Source organism: Dermacentor albipictus, chromosome 1 (genome assembly GCF_038994185.2).
Source record: "Dermacentor albipictus isolate Rhodes 1998 colony chromosome 1, USDA_Dalb.pri_finalv2, whole genome shotgun sequence".
NCBI classification, from domain to species: Eukaryota; Metazoa; Arthropoda; class Arachnida; order Ixodida; family Ixodidae; genus Dermacentor; species Dermacentor albipictus.
In genome coordinates, this window is record NC_091821.1 from 303,682,006 (window position 1) to 303,697,174 (window position 15,169).

General features: G+C 48.9%; 1 protein-coding gene across 9 annotated transcripts in view; it reads left to right on the forward strand.

The window, feature by feature from the left end:
- The window catches only part of LOC135907227 (mediator of DNA damage checkpoint protein 1-like), a 154,502-nt gene that overhangs the window by 302 nt on the left and 139,031 nt on the right, over nucleotides 1-15,169 (forward strand). Inside the window, exon 1 of one of the 9 annotated variants that reach the window (XM_070531501.1) lies at nucleotides 131-292. The exons of 7 other annotated variants lie outside the window; for them this stretch is intronic. The gene's annotated coding sequence lies outside the window, so the exon portion shown is untranslated. Of the gene's footprint in view, nucleotides 1-130; nucleotides 293-9,726; nucleotides 9,824-15,169 lie in introns of those variants that run through there. One more of the 9 variants, XM_070531503.1, reaches the window with a different exon arrangement.

Genomic DNA, 15,169 nt, shown 5'->3' on the forward strand with positions numbered 1-15,169 from the left:
CCAACGTACCGGGAGGTTAACCTAAATTTAAAAGTACGTTAAACACGGACAATGTCAGCATTTCTACAAGCTGCAGTTATTGTTAGAAAGCCTTGTAAAATTGGTCAGGACGCCGTGGAATGCCACTATATATAGCGGCCGGCGCAGATGCCAGGGACTCGTCAAACTGACTTCATTAGTCGCCGCGTCTTTTGGTTTCGGCTTCTGTTCTAGCTTAGTAGTAGTGTTGTGCTAGGATATAGACGGGGATCCACAGCACACACACACACAAAAAAAATGGACGACGACAGTGGTACGTTAATTGTTGCTGGGATTTTGGTAGTAAACTCTCTAGTACAGCGTTTGGTAGAGCGTCTGCGTGCGTTCACTGAGCAGCACGGAACAACGTTTGATCGGTAGCTAGCAGCCTATTGGTTTTTGAGTGTTTAGAAAATTCATATTATGCTCCACAGACGGTGAACATAACTAAGCACACTAGCCGTTCAATGTATACAGTGCCCTAGCTGCGTTTATATTCTGACTACTTTGAGAGAAAACTGTGCTTATGCACCATTAATGTGGTGGAACAAAAAACGAGGGACGGACAGAAGTAACATAGACAGGCGCTCCCCACGTTGCTTCTGTCGTCCCTCGTCTTTTGCTGCGCTACAATTATGGTAATTAATCATGCACTAACTAGCCCAGCAGCGGGTTTTACTTAGTCCTTACCCTGCTTTCTTCTTGCTCGAACTCAACATTGTTTTTAATTCTCGTCCTTGTCTTGTTGATTGCCTGGCTCACTAAAAAAATAAGAAACAAATGGAAACAAGGAAGAGAGAAAACTCATTTCTATTGGAGTGGTGGTGGTGGTTTTACTGACTCATAAGTCCGGACGAGCCAGTCAATTAAGAAATGATGTGAATTCTTTTTTGTTGAATGACACAGGCAAAATAAGAAAAGAACGAAAGAAAGAAATATTGCTGCGAATATCCGCCAGAAACAAAGCAGCGGTAAGCGTAAAACCTCCTTCTGAAGTCGTTACACACACCGCACTTCAAGGTTGGAAAAAATAGAGAACTGTGCAGTGGGGAGTATTTACTAAGATGAAAGCAAAACAGCAGTCCACAAGCTGAACATTGTGGCACATTAATGAACACGAGTAATGTATGACCCGGGTCTATGGACTACGTAGAGCCGCTGCACAGGAGCACAATGAATAAGCAATAATGACGTACTAATATGTACAATATGTGAGAGAGGTTAACATTCCTACAAAAACGTGGCACAACTGTGTGCATTCTTTTTTTGCAACTGCAACAGCTGTAAATGCTAGAGAAAAGCAGTTTAAGACAAAATTGTTTTTCCAGAGTGAGCTAAAGAGCAGCAGTGGACATCAGAATTTCTGCAATAATTGGTAATACAGTTGTTAAAATATAACTAATTACTAAATTTGACTGGAAATAAGTGCTTGAAATATGTAGTGAAGTCCAGTTTATATGAGAGTCAATCAAATGAAAACTGCAAATGTTTAAAAAATGTATTAATTGTACACACATGGCACAAAGCTGTATTACCTTTCAATATAACCTCCCCCATGCTCAGTGCAAATTTGCTAGCACTTACAGAGTGCCTGTATTCCCGTAGAAAAGAATTCATTTGGGAGTGTACGCAGCCATTCGTGCACCGCGTGGCATACCTCTTCATCAGAATTAAACTTCTTTCATCGCTTAGGGCAAGGTCTGGTGAGTGTGGTGGATGTGGAATGCACTCAAATTAGGTTTGTCATTGTCACAACTGTTGCACAGGATTGTCATGTTGCAACAGAAAATGTGCAGGCAACAATCCACAGCATTTTGATTTCATTGCAGGCCGAAGATGATTTTTTCAGGAGGTCATAGTATGATTCACTAGTGATGTTGGTCTCTCGCGATGTGTGGTGCTCCAAGATGATGCCTTTTTTCCCTAAAAGAGCATAACCTTCCCTGTTGATGGCTGTGTTCGGTCCTTTTGGGGTTTGGGTGATGAGGAATGCCGCCATTTCTTATCCGCTCTCTTGGTTTTTGATTGGTGGTAGCAAACCCATGTTTCATCCCCAGTGACGCTTCTTGCAAGGAAGGCATCTTCTTGTTCAACATGCTGCAGAAGTTGTTCACACTCCTCAACATGGTGCTGTTTGAATTCAGGAGTCAGCTGCTGGGGTGCCCATCTTGCAGACAACTTGTGAAATCTGAGAACACCACGTGGTATGCTGAACCATGACTCATGTTTACAATTGTTGCAATGTCATCCAGTGCCACTCGGTGGTTTTCCATCGCAACGGCTTCAATGGCTGAATGTTTTCGGGAATCGCAATGAGGTGTATCTGACCTGGTTGTCGGCCAGAAATGTCACAACCTTTGCGAATTTGTGACTCCATTTGTAGACTTGCCACTATGGCGCACATGCATTACCATGGTAGACCTTCACCATACGATGATTTTCAATGGGCTTCACACCTTCACTGTGCAGAAAGTGAATAACAGAACTCTGTTCCTGTCTGGTGCAAGTTGCTAGTGGGGCAGTCATTTTTACACTTATTCTGTGCCGGTGTTTCTGCACCTGTGCGATGCTGCCACCGATGCACTGTTAGGAACATGTCTGCCCATAGACGCCGACTACAAGGGGGCTCCAGGGCGTGAGCCCCCTCTGAACCCCCCCCCGGCGAAGCCGAAACCTACGCCACCCCCACACACATAAACACCTAAAATGTTATTGCCCGAGTTCTGCCACCCATATCATTTGAGGTTTCCGTTGAGTTGCGTCGACCTTTTCACTTAAAATTTTACTGTGGCTAATAGCTTACTGCATCATTGTTGGCGCGGTCAGCACAGATTTTAATTCATACTTTGCTTTATTTCTGCAAATCCTGACAAGCGCATTAGAAGTACCAGCGGTGGCTGCCTCATCCATATTTCTCACTTCAACATTGTTTTAAATTTATACTGTAAACACCATGCACATATTTAATACATTTAAATATACGCACAGGACAAAGCTTATTATATTTTTAAAGGAGGAAGAAGTAGCCAATTAAAAATTATTTCTCAAGGTATGGATAGCCTATGTCTAGAGAATGAACATGTTGCTGTATGTTCACCTCGCTTCAAATTGCTTTGCGTGCTTTTTTGATGCAGCAAAAACCTGCAGACTTCAGTGGCCCCTTTGGCTGAGTCTTTTATCAACGGCGTGTGAAATGCACACAAATGATATGTGTCTCAGTATTGCTTCTCCTTTCAGTAAGCAGTTCTAACTAAACACTAAAAAAAATCCTCTTCAAATAATTTGCAACATATGTTAGGCATGAAAATGTCGTCACTTGCATGCAAAAGTCAAATATGTACAGGGTGTCCCAATCAACTATCATGCAACCATACTTTAAAAAAAGAGCAGTTGCATTACCCCAAAAAAGCCTATTGCATATTTTTTCTGGTACAGTGCAGTAGCTGCCAGTAATTTTTTTCATTGCTGATATTTAATTAGTTAATTGTAATTAATTGTATAACTCGAGACATAATATCCTAATTATTAAAATGTCAATGAGGCCTTTCGGTTGGGTTACTGTATATGTTCAGTATAGCCGACTTAAACAAATTGAAGAGCACTGCAAAACCTTGAGCAAGCAACAGTGGGACGAAGTCTGCAACGCCGCGGATGGCCAACTCAACAACGGAAGTATGTGGCGACTGCTGAGACACCTGCTGGGCGAAACCAAGTGCAAATCCAAGCAAAGAGCCGACATGCAGAGACTTCTGCACAAAGAAAAAGGGGCGGCGAGCGAGAAGCAAATTGTCATGAAACACTGCAACAAGTACCTCCCGCAACCACCGACGGTCGAGCACGGCCGGTACACTGGCAGTCCTAGTCCCAAGTTAGATGAAGACTTCAGTGAGGCGGAAATCAGAACGGCACTCCAAGGACTCAACGGCAAGTCAGACCCAGGACCGGACAGAGTTAACGACAAAACGCTCAAAAACCTGGACGACAAATCTGTCACCAAACTCACAGGCTATATGAACAAGTGCTGGAGAGAAGGCCGCATCCCGGAGCAGTGGAAGAGGTCCAAGGCTATCCTCATGCCCTAGCACAGAAAGCCATTGAGTTTGGAGAACCTACGCCCAAACTCTCACGTCGTGCGTGGGTAAGGTCTTGGAACACGCCTTCCTGAACCGTATCAACAGCCATGTAGAAGAGACGGAAGCCTACCCCCACACCATGATAGGCTTCCGATCTCGCCTGTTCACGCAAGACATCATGTTACAACTAAAGAACCAGATCCTTGACGACAAGACAAGAAACACCAGAGCCATCCTAGGACTAGACCTGGAAAAAGCATTCAACAATGTTGCTCACGAGTCGATCCTTAAACACGTGTCTAATCTGAACCTGGGGAAAGGGCCTACAACTACGTGAGGGACTTTCTAAACGATCGCAAAGCCACCCTGACGGTTGGCGACCTCGAGTCCGAAAAACGAACCCAGGGAAATGCAGGTATCCCCCAGGGCTCAGTTATATCTCTGCTCCTTTTCAACTTAGTCATGCTGGGTCTCCCCAGCAAACTACGGGAAATCGAAGGAATCCACCATGCTATATACGCAGACAATATAACTATTTGGGCGGACCGCGGCAGTGATGGGCAAATTGAACTCGCACTACAAATGGCCATTCACAAAGTCGAAGTGTACCTCCAAGAAACGGGCCTCAAATGCTCCCCGAGCAAGTCCGAACTACTCCTTTACCGGCCCACGTGCAGGGGCATGCCACCAAAGAGCTACACAGGACCCCGGGAGTATGAGGAAATCGGCCTGTACACCCAAGACGGAAACGCAATCCCCAAAGTAAACAAGATCAAAATCCTCGGAATGATCATTGAGGCCAACGGAGCTAACGGCGAAACCGTGAGGAAGATCGAAGGCAAAGTCACCAGCCCCACGAGACTCATAAAGAGAATAACCAATAGACATGCGGGCATGAAGGAAGAGAACGTCATTCGACTGATCCATTCATTCGTTGTCAGCCACATCGCCTACGTAGCCGCCTACCACAACTGGTACGTCGCGGAAAAGAACAAGATCAACATGCTCGTAAGAAAAACGTACAAGATAGCCCTGGGCCTCCTGGAATCGACGAGCACCGAGCTCCTGGCTCAGTTGGGCATACACAACACCCTAGAGGAAATAGCCGAAGCACAAAGCATCTCGCAGCTCGAATGCCTGTCGACCACCACGACGGGAAGGTACAGTATGAACACGCTCGGCATAACGTACCACAACCAGCACGACCAGGAAAGGCAAATCCCCAACAAAATCAGAGAGACCATTATGGTGGCAACCATCCCAAGAAACGTGCACCCCGATTACAACTGAGGTAGAAGAAAGGCAAGAGCCGAGGCTCTGCTCCGTTCATTCGGCAGGGAGAGAAACAAGCGCTTTGTTGACGCAGCCGAATATGCGAACGGCCAAAAATACACCGCCGTAGTCATAGACGCAGAGTCAAAAATCAGAACCACATGCAGTGTATACACCAAACACTTGTAAATAGCAAAGGAAGTAGCAATTACGCTGGTCCTCACAGAACAGGAATGCGAAGTCGTACTAAGTGACTCGCAAACGGCAGTAAAGAATTACATCAAAGATAGAATTTCCAAAGAAGCCCTGTCCATTCTGGCCAATGTGGGCAAATCCAAAACCGCGAGCTCGAGGATCATATGGTTCCCCGCGCATGTCACCACGGAAGGTGACGTGCTCCCAAACTTAGACGAGACGGCGCACCGGACGGCGCGAGACATGATTTGCCGCGCTGAACAGGGCGCGGCGAATCATGTCATGCACGATAGCAAATGCTTCTCGAGCAGAATGGGACAGGCTCATTAGATACAACGACATAACCAGTGCATATTTGAACGCCAGAAGGATATACCCACTGTCGAGTCCCAAATTGAAACGGAGGCAGGCCGTCGCCTGGCGACAACTCCAGACGAACACCTTCCCTAATCCATTCCGTCTGAAACGTATCTTCCCAGATAAGCATCAGGACGACACATGCAAATTGTGCTAGGAAGGACCAGCAACACTCAAACACATGCTGTGGGAGTGCAATGTAGTTATAGGAGGGATGGCAGTTACTCCGGAGACCCTGTCGTCGAGGTGGGCCGCCGCTCTGTGCAGCTCAGACCTCAGAATCCAGACGTGGGCAGTCCAGCAAGCCCGTGAGGCGGCGTTGAGGCAGGGCCTTGACGTTCCCCCGTGGGAGACCTAAGCCCGGGTCGCGTTAAACCTTGCCAGACGTACAAGAAAGTTGTATACATCCATCCACCCAATGAGGCCTTTGTAGGCACAGCCAAGGGACATGTAATTGCAGTATTGTCAACGATGTACTAATTGCACACTAATTGTTTTTGACTGATAAATAAGCCACATGAAATATGAAAAACACCACTTAACTGCACCCCTACCCACATCATAAAGCAGTGCGCTCGAACATCCAGAAAGAAATAAAGGAAATAAAGAAAAGCTGTGATTAAGCTAGTTCCTTATCTGCCACGCTCCGACTTAAGTAACATGTCGCGTTTGGTGCCAGTTCGAAACAAGCTGTGATAGCTGTTGTCTTAGCGTAGATAAGGTGCACAGGTGGTTTCCTTATTATTATTATTTTTTTTTTTGCCGCAGAACCTGTTGCCGCAAAAGTGAATTGACAATGTCGCTGCAAAGGTTTAAAGGTGCATTTTGTTTCATCCCAGTTGCCATTTCTTTCTCTAATGAGCAGAAAGAAAACATGATCCTTGCCTTGAAAGCTGCAAATGGCAACAAGATGAAGGCTGCAAGTATATATCAGTCATGGAAGTGTGACGATAGACCAAACACATAGACTGTCATCAGAAATTATGGAAACCTGAGGCGAACTGGCTGCTTCAAGAAACAGCGATGGAGGATTCCATCTTTGAGTCCTAGCCTACGCGCGGGTGCTCTAACATTTATGGCCTCAAACCCTCATTCTAGCATGCGGGACGTGGCCGCCCAGGTACCAATTTCCCAGTCATCAACTTGGAGGATTCTAAATGACGTGGCCTTTAATCTGTACCACGTTAACTTGCCCCAATGCTTACAAGATAGAGACCAGCAGAAATGTCTAGATTTCTCAAATTGAGTCCTCACAAAAGCTGATGAGTCATTGGACATTTTGAGCAAGATCATGTGCACAGATGAAGCCAATTTTTGGAGGAACGGCCATGTAAATTTGCATAATGCACACTATTTGAGTGCCTCCAATCCACACTGGGTAAAGCGCACTTGGCACCAGTACCAGCAGTTGCTCAATGTGTGGTTCGGAATTTACGCCGGTGCTATAATAGGTCCCATCTTCTTCGATCACGTACTGACTGGACAGCTTTACGTGGATGAAATTCTTGGAGGAATGGTGGATGAGTTTCTCAGCGAAGTCCCGTTGTCACGTCTTCCAATCTGTGGTATCAGCAAGATGGGGCGCCAGTGCACAGCAGCAGCTGAGCATGAAACTGGCTAAATGCGATTTTTCATGCGCAATAGATTGGAAAGCACAGGCCTGCAAATTAGCTGTCTAGGTCACCTGACCTGTCTCCACTCGATTTATTTCTTTGGGGTTATGTGAAAGATTATGTTTATATGATCGAGATGGACGTCAGATGAGCTCAAGGCAAGGATAACAGACGTATGACGTAGAATTCCAGCATCGGTCACAAAGAAAGCCACAGAAGATGGGATCACTGGCAGCTACTGAACTGTACTGGAAACAAATGCACTAGGTTTTCTTCGAGTAACGCAATTGCTCTTTATTTAAAATCTTGGTGCATGATAGTTGGGACTCTCTGTATAATTCACACAGTAACCAAGATGAGCCCAAACAGGATTCACTAGAAATCAGAATCAACAGCAGTCATGCACAGCAGCGATTTTACTCGAACTCACAGAAAGAAAAAAAAAAAGGAAAGAGAGAGAGATGCTGCAGCTTTTCTGCAAAGGCGAAGCAGTATAAAAGTGAAGTATAAAACAATTTCACGAAGGAAGATTACCCCACTGATAGTAGCCAGATTCTTGGTGGTGGGGGAGGACTCGTGTTGTGAAATAGAAGTGTCTCCTACTATGAGGTCTTGTATATACTCATATAAGGACATCACTTCCGTGAACACTTTTTTGAGGTCACACGAAGTTTCTTCAAGTGCAATTGTTATTAAAGGTTATATATTGTCACATAGTAGTGACGGTGAAGAAGGCACCAAAACTGTGATTGACGAAACTAGCGTTTTATTGGGCGATCTTGTGCCCTCAAAAGCAGGCTACACTTAAGGCTCAACGAAAGCGGCGAACACAGTCGGCGATCGGCGAAAATCTGATCAGCGGGTCAAGCGTGTCGGCATTTATACATATGTCGTCGAATGTTCCAGTGTAATTGCTGGGACCCGCGTGCCTTCCACAAAGTTCTACATTATTCGCGTTGCGCACACATGCAATCAGATCACACAACGTTCGGTCACAGACAGCGGATGGAACCATCGATAACATTCCAGAAACTTCCGATAGATGCAGGTGCATCCTGTGCTGTGCGATAACATTTGTTAGGCGCTGAAACGTGGTCGCCTGATAAAGATAGGCAAGTACACGTGTCAATACCCCCCTCTTAAAAAGCATCGACGTGATGCTGCAAACAAACGAAAGTAATAAAGAAAAACACCCGTAGCAAAGAAACAATAAAATAAGTTCGTCAGCGTGCTTAAAAGGGTTTAAGATGCATTACATGGACCACTTCAGATCATGCGCAGCACCGCTGTGACTGCGAAATGCCATCTGGCACGACCTCATGGTCGGATGACCTTGTAGGGTCTGAAATAGCGTCGCAATAGTTTCTCACTGAGTCCTTGTCGGCGTATCGGGGTCCAAACCCAAACACGGTCGCCGGGCTGGTACTCGGCGAAGCGTCGTCGGAGGTTGTAGTGTCGGCTGTCGGTATGCTGCTGGTTCTTGATCCGTAGGCGGGCGAGCTGTTGGGCTTCTTCGACGCGCTGGAGATAGGCAGCGACGTCAAGAGTCTCTTCGTCAGCATCGTGCGACAGCATGGCGTCAAGCGTTGTCTACGAGTTTCTTCTGTAAACCAGCTTAAGCAACGTGATCTGTGTTGTTTCTTGGACCGCCGTGTTGTAAGCGAAGGTTACGTACAGCAGAACGGCATCCCAGGTCTTGTGTTCGACATTGACCTACATCGCTAGCATCTCGGCGATGGTTTTGTTCAGGCGCTCCATGAGACAATTTGTCTGTGAGTGGTAGGCAGTTGTCCTCCTGTGGCTTGTCTGGCTGTATTGCAGAATGGCTTGGGTGAGCTCTGCTGTAAAGGATGTTCCTCTGTCAGTGATGAGGGCTTCTGGGGCACCATGTTGCAGCAGGATGTTCTTGACGAAAAATTTCGCCACTTTGGCTGCGCTTCCTTTCGGTAGAGCTTTAGTTTCAGATAGTCCACCGCCACGACGATCCACTTATTTCCAGATGTTGACGTCAGAAACGGTCCCAACAAATCCATCCCGATCTGCTGAAATGGTCGGCAAGGAGGTTCGATCGGCTTTAGTAATCCTGTTGGCCTTGTCGGTGGTGTCTTGCGTCGCTGCTAGTGTCCGCATGTCTTGACGTAACGGGCGATGTCGGTGGTCAGATGCGGCCAGTAATACCTTTCCTGTATCCTCGACAGCGTCCAGGGGAATCCGAGGTGCCCAGCGGTTGGATCGTCGCGTGGTGCGTGCAGTACTTCTGGATGCAGCACTAATGGAACAACAAGAAGGTAGTTGGTGAGAACTGGCGAGAAGTTCTTCATGAGCAGGTTGTTTTGTAGTGTGAACAAAGACAATCCGCGCTTAAATGCCCTTGGAGCAACGTCGGTGTTCCCTTCCAAATACTCGAGGAGGCATTTTAGCTCCAGGTCTGCTCGTTGCAGTTTAGTCAAATCTCCCACGCTTATTATACCAAGGAAGGCATCGTCCTCGTCATCTTGCAGCGGGGATCAATGGAGGTGCGTGATAGGCAGTTGGCCTCGGAGTGTTTTCGTCCGGACTTGTAGATTACCGTGACGCCGTATTCTTGCAGTCTAAGGCTCCACCGCGCCAGCCGTTCTGAAGGGTCCTTTAAGTTAGCTAGCCAACACAACACGTGATGGTTGCTTACCACTTTGAATGGCCCGCCATATACGTAAGGGCGGAATTTTGCTGTAGGCCAAATGATGGCAAGGCATTCCTTTTCAGTCGTAGAATAATTGCCTTCCGCTTTTGACAGCGACCGGCTAGCATAAGATAACACCTGTTCAAGTCCGTCTTTCCTCAGGACTAGGACGGCACCGAGGTCTAGGCTACTGGCATCAGTGTGGATTTCGTTGTCGTCGAAGTGTGCAAGTACCGGCAGAGACTGCATGCGTCGTTTGAGTTTTTGAAATGCATCGGCCTGCGGCGTTTCCCACTTGAACTCGACATCACATTTGGTTAGATGTGTTAGCGGCTCCGCGATGCGTGAAAAGAAGTGCCTATAGCAGGCACACATGCCAAGGAATCTACGCAGTGCCTTCTTGTCGATGGGCTGTGAGAACTTTTCGATTGCAGCTGTCTCCTGCGGGTTGGGGTGGACTCCAGATTTGCTGATGACGTGGTCTGGAAACAGATGCTCATCTTAAGCGAAGCGGCACTTTTCCGGCTTCAGAGTAAGCCCTGATGACTTGATGGCCTTTAGTACTGTCGCAAGCTGCCTAAGGTGATCGTTGAAATTTCCGGTGAAGACAACGACGTCATCCAAGTAAACAAGACACGTCTTCCACTTCAATCCTGCTAAAACCTTCTCCATCAAGCACTGGAATGTTGCAGGCTCTGAGCACAGTCCAAATGGCATAACCTTGAACTCATAGAGGCCATCTGGCGTGATGAAGGCGGTCTTTTCGCGATTCCTTTTGTCGACTTCTATTTGCCAGTAGCCATACTAGAGGTCCATCGAGGAGAAGCATTTAGCGTTGCAGAGCCCATCCGATGCGTCATCTATCTGTGGGAGGGGGTATACGTCCTTCTTCGTGATCTTGTTCAGTCGACGATAATTGACGCAGAAACGAAGGGTTCCGTCCTTTTTCTTCACTAAGACAACAGGAGACGCCCACGGACTTTTTGACGGCTGGATGATGTCGTTGCGTAGCATTTCATCGACTTGTTGTCTTATAGCTTCGCGTACTCACTTCGAAACTCGGTAAGGGCTCTGGCGGAGTGGTCGAGCACACTCTTGGTTATTATGCGATGCTTTGCGACTGGTGTTTGTGTAATCCTCGATGACGTCGAAAAGCAGTCTTTGTATCATCGAAGCAGACTTCTGAGCTGTTGCTAGCTGCGTAATGATGGGGAGACTTGGATTTATGTCGAAGTCTGGCTCGGGAACTACGGTCGTCAGGGTAGATGCGGCAGAATCCGATAAGAAAAACGCATTGCTGAATTCATTCCAGAATTTCCTCGATGTATGCGATCGTCGTGCCCTTGTTGATGTGCTTGAACTCCTGGCTGAAGTTTGTCAGCAACACTTTCGTGTTTCCTCCGCGCAGTCGAGCGATCCCTCTTGCGACGCAAATTTCACGGTTGAGTCGTAGACGTTGGTCATCCTCGATGACGCCTTTTATTATGTCGTCGAGGTAGTCTCTTCGTAGTCTTCTTAGGCAGCGGAGGATCTTCGTCAGTTTGACGAACAGCAACTGCACCTCTATCGGTTGCGGCTTTTAGTTTTCCGAATATGGGCTTACCGACCGGCCCCAGGCTGGGCCAGTGTGTGCACGGCTCTGCAGTGACAGGTGCCTGGTGCCGTGACAGGTGCCGACAGGTGCCAGCGGCCTGGTGGCAGTGAACGGGACAGTCGTTGAGGGCTCCACTGAGTAGCGGCGAGGCAGTCGGCGATGTCACGAGGGCGTTCACCTTCCCTCGGGCGCGGTGCGTTGACGGCGAAGCCTTGCAATCCCAGGTCGCGGTATGGGCATCGGCGGTACACATGGCCGGCTTCGTCTCCGTGATAGCAGAGCGGGCGGTGGTTGGGGGCGCGCTAAATGTCCGTCTTCCTTGCGTATGTGCGCTGGGTGGGCGTGCTGGCGGCGGTGGACGATGGATATGCGGTGTTACAGGGCCCTGGCGCGGTCGTGGAGCGGGACCTTGACAGCGTGTGACGGCGGTGTAGGTCATCGCTTCTGGCTGGGGCTGCGGTAATTGAGGTTGCACATCAGGAACTCCAAGTGATCGCTGAACCTCGTCTTTAACGATGTCAGCGATCGAGGCCACTTGAGGCTGCGACGAAGGCAAGACCTTGCGCAGTTCTTCGCGCACAATGGCCCTGATGGTCTCTTGGAGATCACCGCAGCCCAGTGCTTGGATGGCGCATTGAGGCATCAGCACTTGGCGGTTATATTGCCTAGTGCGCATTTCTAAAGTTTTCTCTATCGTCGTTGCCTCTGTCAGGAACTCAGCTACCATCTTTGGTGGGTTTTGGATTAGTCCGGCGAAAAGTTCCTGCTTTACACCTCGCATCAGGAAACGCACTTTTTTCTCTTCGGACATTTCCGGGTCAGCGTGCCGGAAGAGACGAGTCATCTCTTTGTGAAGATGCCGATGGTCTCATTGGGTAGTTGGCCTCGAGTTTCCAGCATAACTTTGTCCCTTTCTTTTCGGACAATACTCATGAACGTCCTCAGGAAGTTACTGCGGAACAGGTCTCATGTTGCAAGGGTCGACTCCCGGTTCTCGAACCAAGTCCTCGCGGAATCTTCCACTGAGAAGTACACATGTCGTCGCTTATCCTGAGAGGTCCAATTATTGAAGGTCGAGATCCTTTCGAAGGTTTCGAGCCAGGTTTCCGGATCCTCCGATGTAGCTCCACGGAAGGTAGAGGGCTCTCTGGGTTGTTGAAGTACGATGGGTGACACTGGGGCTGCCATTGTGGTTGTCTTGGCCACAATCATCGTGGTCTTTTCAGGTAGAAATCCGTGCTCAGGGGGCAGCTGTTGTAGAAGGCGAACACATGCTGATGCAACGACCGCTGTAACTGCGAAGAGCGTGTGGAGTGGTGGATGAGAGCACGTGACAAAAACCAGTCTGCCTGCTGCCTTGCAGTGAAGCACATCTTCTCCACTGCAGGTGTGCGTTTTGGCGGTGCCCGGGGCGTACCGTGGACTTATTTTTGTGCTAGCAATACTACTGGTCGGGCGCTTCGTCTATAAATAATTACAATTGCTATATGGTGTCACCTCACGGGTCCGAATGGCTGTCGTTTAGTCGGGGTTGTGGTAAAATAGGGATCTGGAATTGCCGCATAGAACCCCAAATCTTCGTATTAAGTGGGTCGGCCTAGGCTGCTGGTTCGAATTATCTGGTCAAATTTACATTGGAAAGTACGGGACCACAGAAAACCTTCGAATTATCCGGGGTTTCGAATTAACGAGGTTGTAGAGGATCCGATTCTGGCATCGGTGCCGTGAACGTCTGCACAACAAGCGGATGTTTGTTTGTGGTGCCTGGTTGCTCTCAAAGTTCGCTCTCTTCTCTCTGCGCGCGTCTGTCTATAGCGGACGCATTTCGCGCCCCTATAGCCTGGTGTCCCGGACGTAGCAAGCACATGCGAAAACCGTGTGCGAGAGAAGCCGCTTGCAGCAACTCCTCAACGCGGAAGAACTTGGCGATCGCCGACCGTCGCAGCTATTACATCGTATGCTCTCAAAGTTCACTCTCTTCTCTCTGCGCGCGTCTGTCTATAGCAGACACATTTCGCGCCCCTATAGCCTGGTGGCCCGGACGTAGCAAGCACATGCAAAAACCGTGTCCGAGAGAAGCCGCTTGCAGCAACTCCTCAACGCGGAAGAACTTGGCGATTGCCGACTGTCGCAGCTATTACATCGGATGCGACAGCTACTCGGCGACCGTACCCAAGACTCCGAGAGTCCACTATTGCGTGCGCTATTTCTGCAATGCTTGCCTGAAACTCTTGTCATGGTTTGGCAGCTGCGAATGATATGCCTCTTGAAAAATTGGCAGAGCTCACGGACCGCGTCAATGACTACTCTGGTGCAAGCTTCGTGTTGTCCTTGACCACTGTCACATCAGACGTCGAGGCCTGGCAATCTCGCCTCGAGGAGAAAATTGACAGGCTGATGGACACCATGGCAGCAATGCAGATGGATACACCTCGTCGCTTACCACTGGCTAGGGGTGGCTCACGTTCGCGTTTCCGTTCCCGCCCAAGACACACTTCCAACGGCTTCTGCTGGTACCACACCAGGTTCGGCGCCAGCGCTGCAAAATGTCGACAGCCTTGTCGCTGGCAGGGAAACATAGAAGTGAAGTGAGCCACTAATGGCGGCACGTGACTCAACCACTACGCAAAGCCGCCTATTCTACATCACAGACAGGATCGCAGGCCATTGCTTTCTTGTGGACACTGGTGCAGAGGTGAGCGTCATTCCTGCCTCCCGCCACGACTGACACCGTTGTCCGAGGACGGCGCCTTTGCAAGCTGTGAATACATCCCCAATCGCAGCATATGGCCAACGCTCCCTCACCATTGACCTGGGCTTGCGTCGCATATTTTGGTGGATTTTCATTCTCACCGACGTGCGCTTCACCATACTAGGTGCATACTTTCTTGCTCATTTCAGTTTGAACGTTGTGGGGATCGCACGCGCATCCCGATATCTCCGGAGCGGCCACGCGGTTATCACGCGATAATCACGTGCTCGCTCGCGGAGGGTAGCGGGGAGAGGGCACCTTCGCCGCTCCCGCTGCTCTTCGCGCCTGGCCGCGACGCTGCAGCCAAGGCACCCCGTTCCCTCCTTTCCCTTTCTTGGAACCGGGGAGACTCCTCTCCGCCGCTCGGGGAGAAGCGCTATTCCCCCAATGCATCTTTGTCTCACGGTGGAAGAGCTTGCGAAAGGCCGGATCTCAATTCAGCCGCTGAGACCACCGCACGCCGTTCCCCTGTTGCGCCCGGCCTTTGTGTGCGACTCACCGCCCCAGGGCCCGAGCACGGATCCACTTTGGGTGAGCTGAACTCTTATCAGCCTCTTTTGTGGTTCCCACATTGTGCGGTTTGTTTCACCCCAGACGTGCGGAATGCTCCGCCGCTGTGGTTGTGTTTTGTGT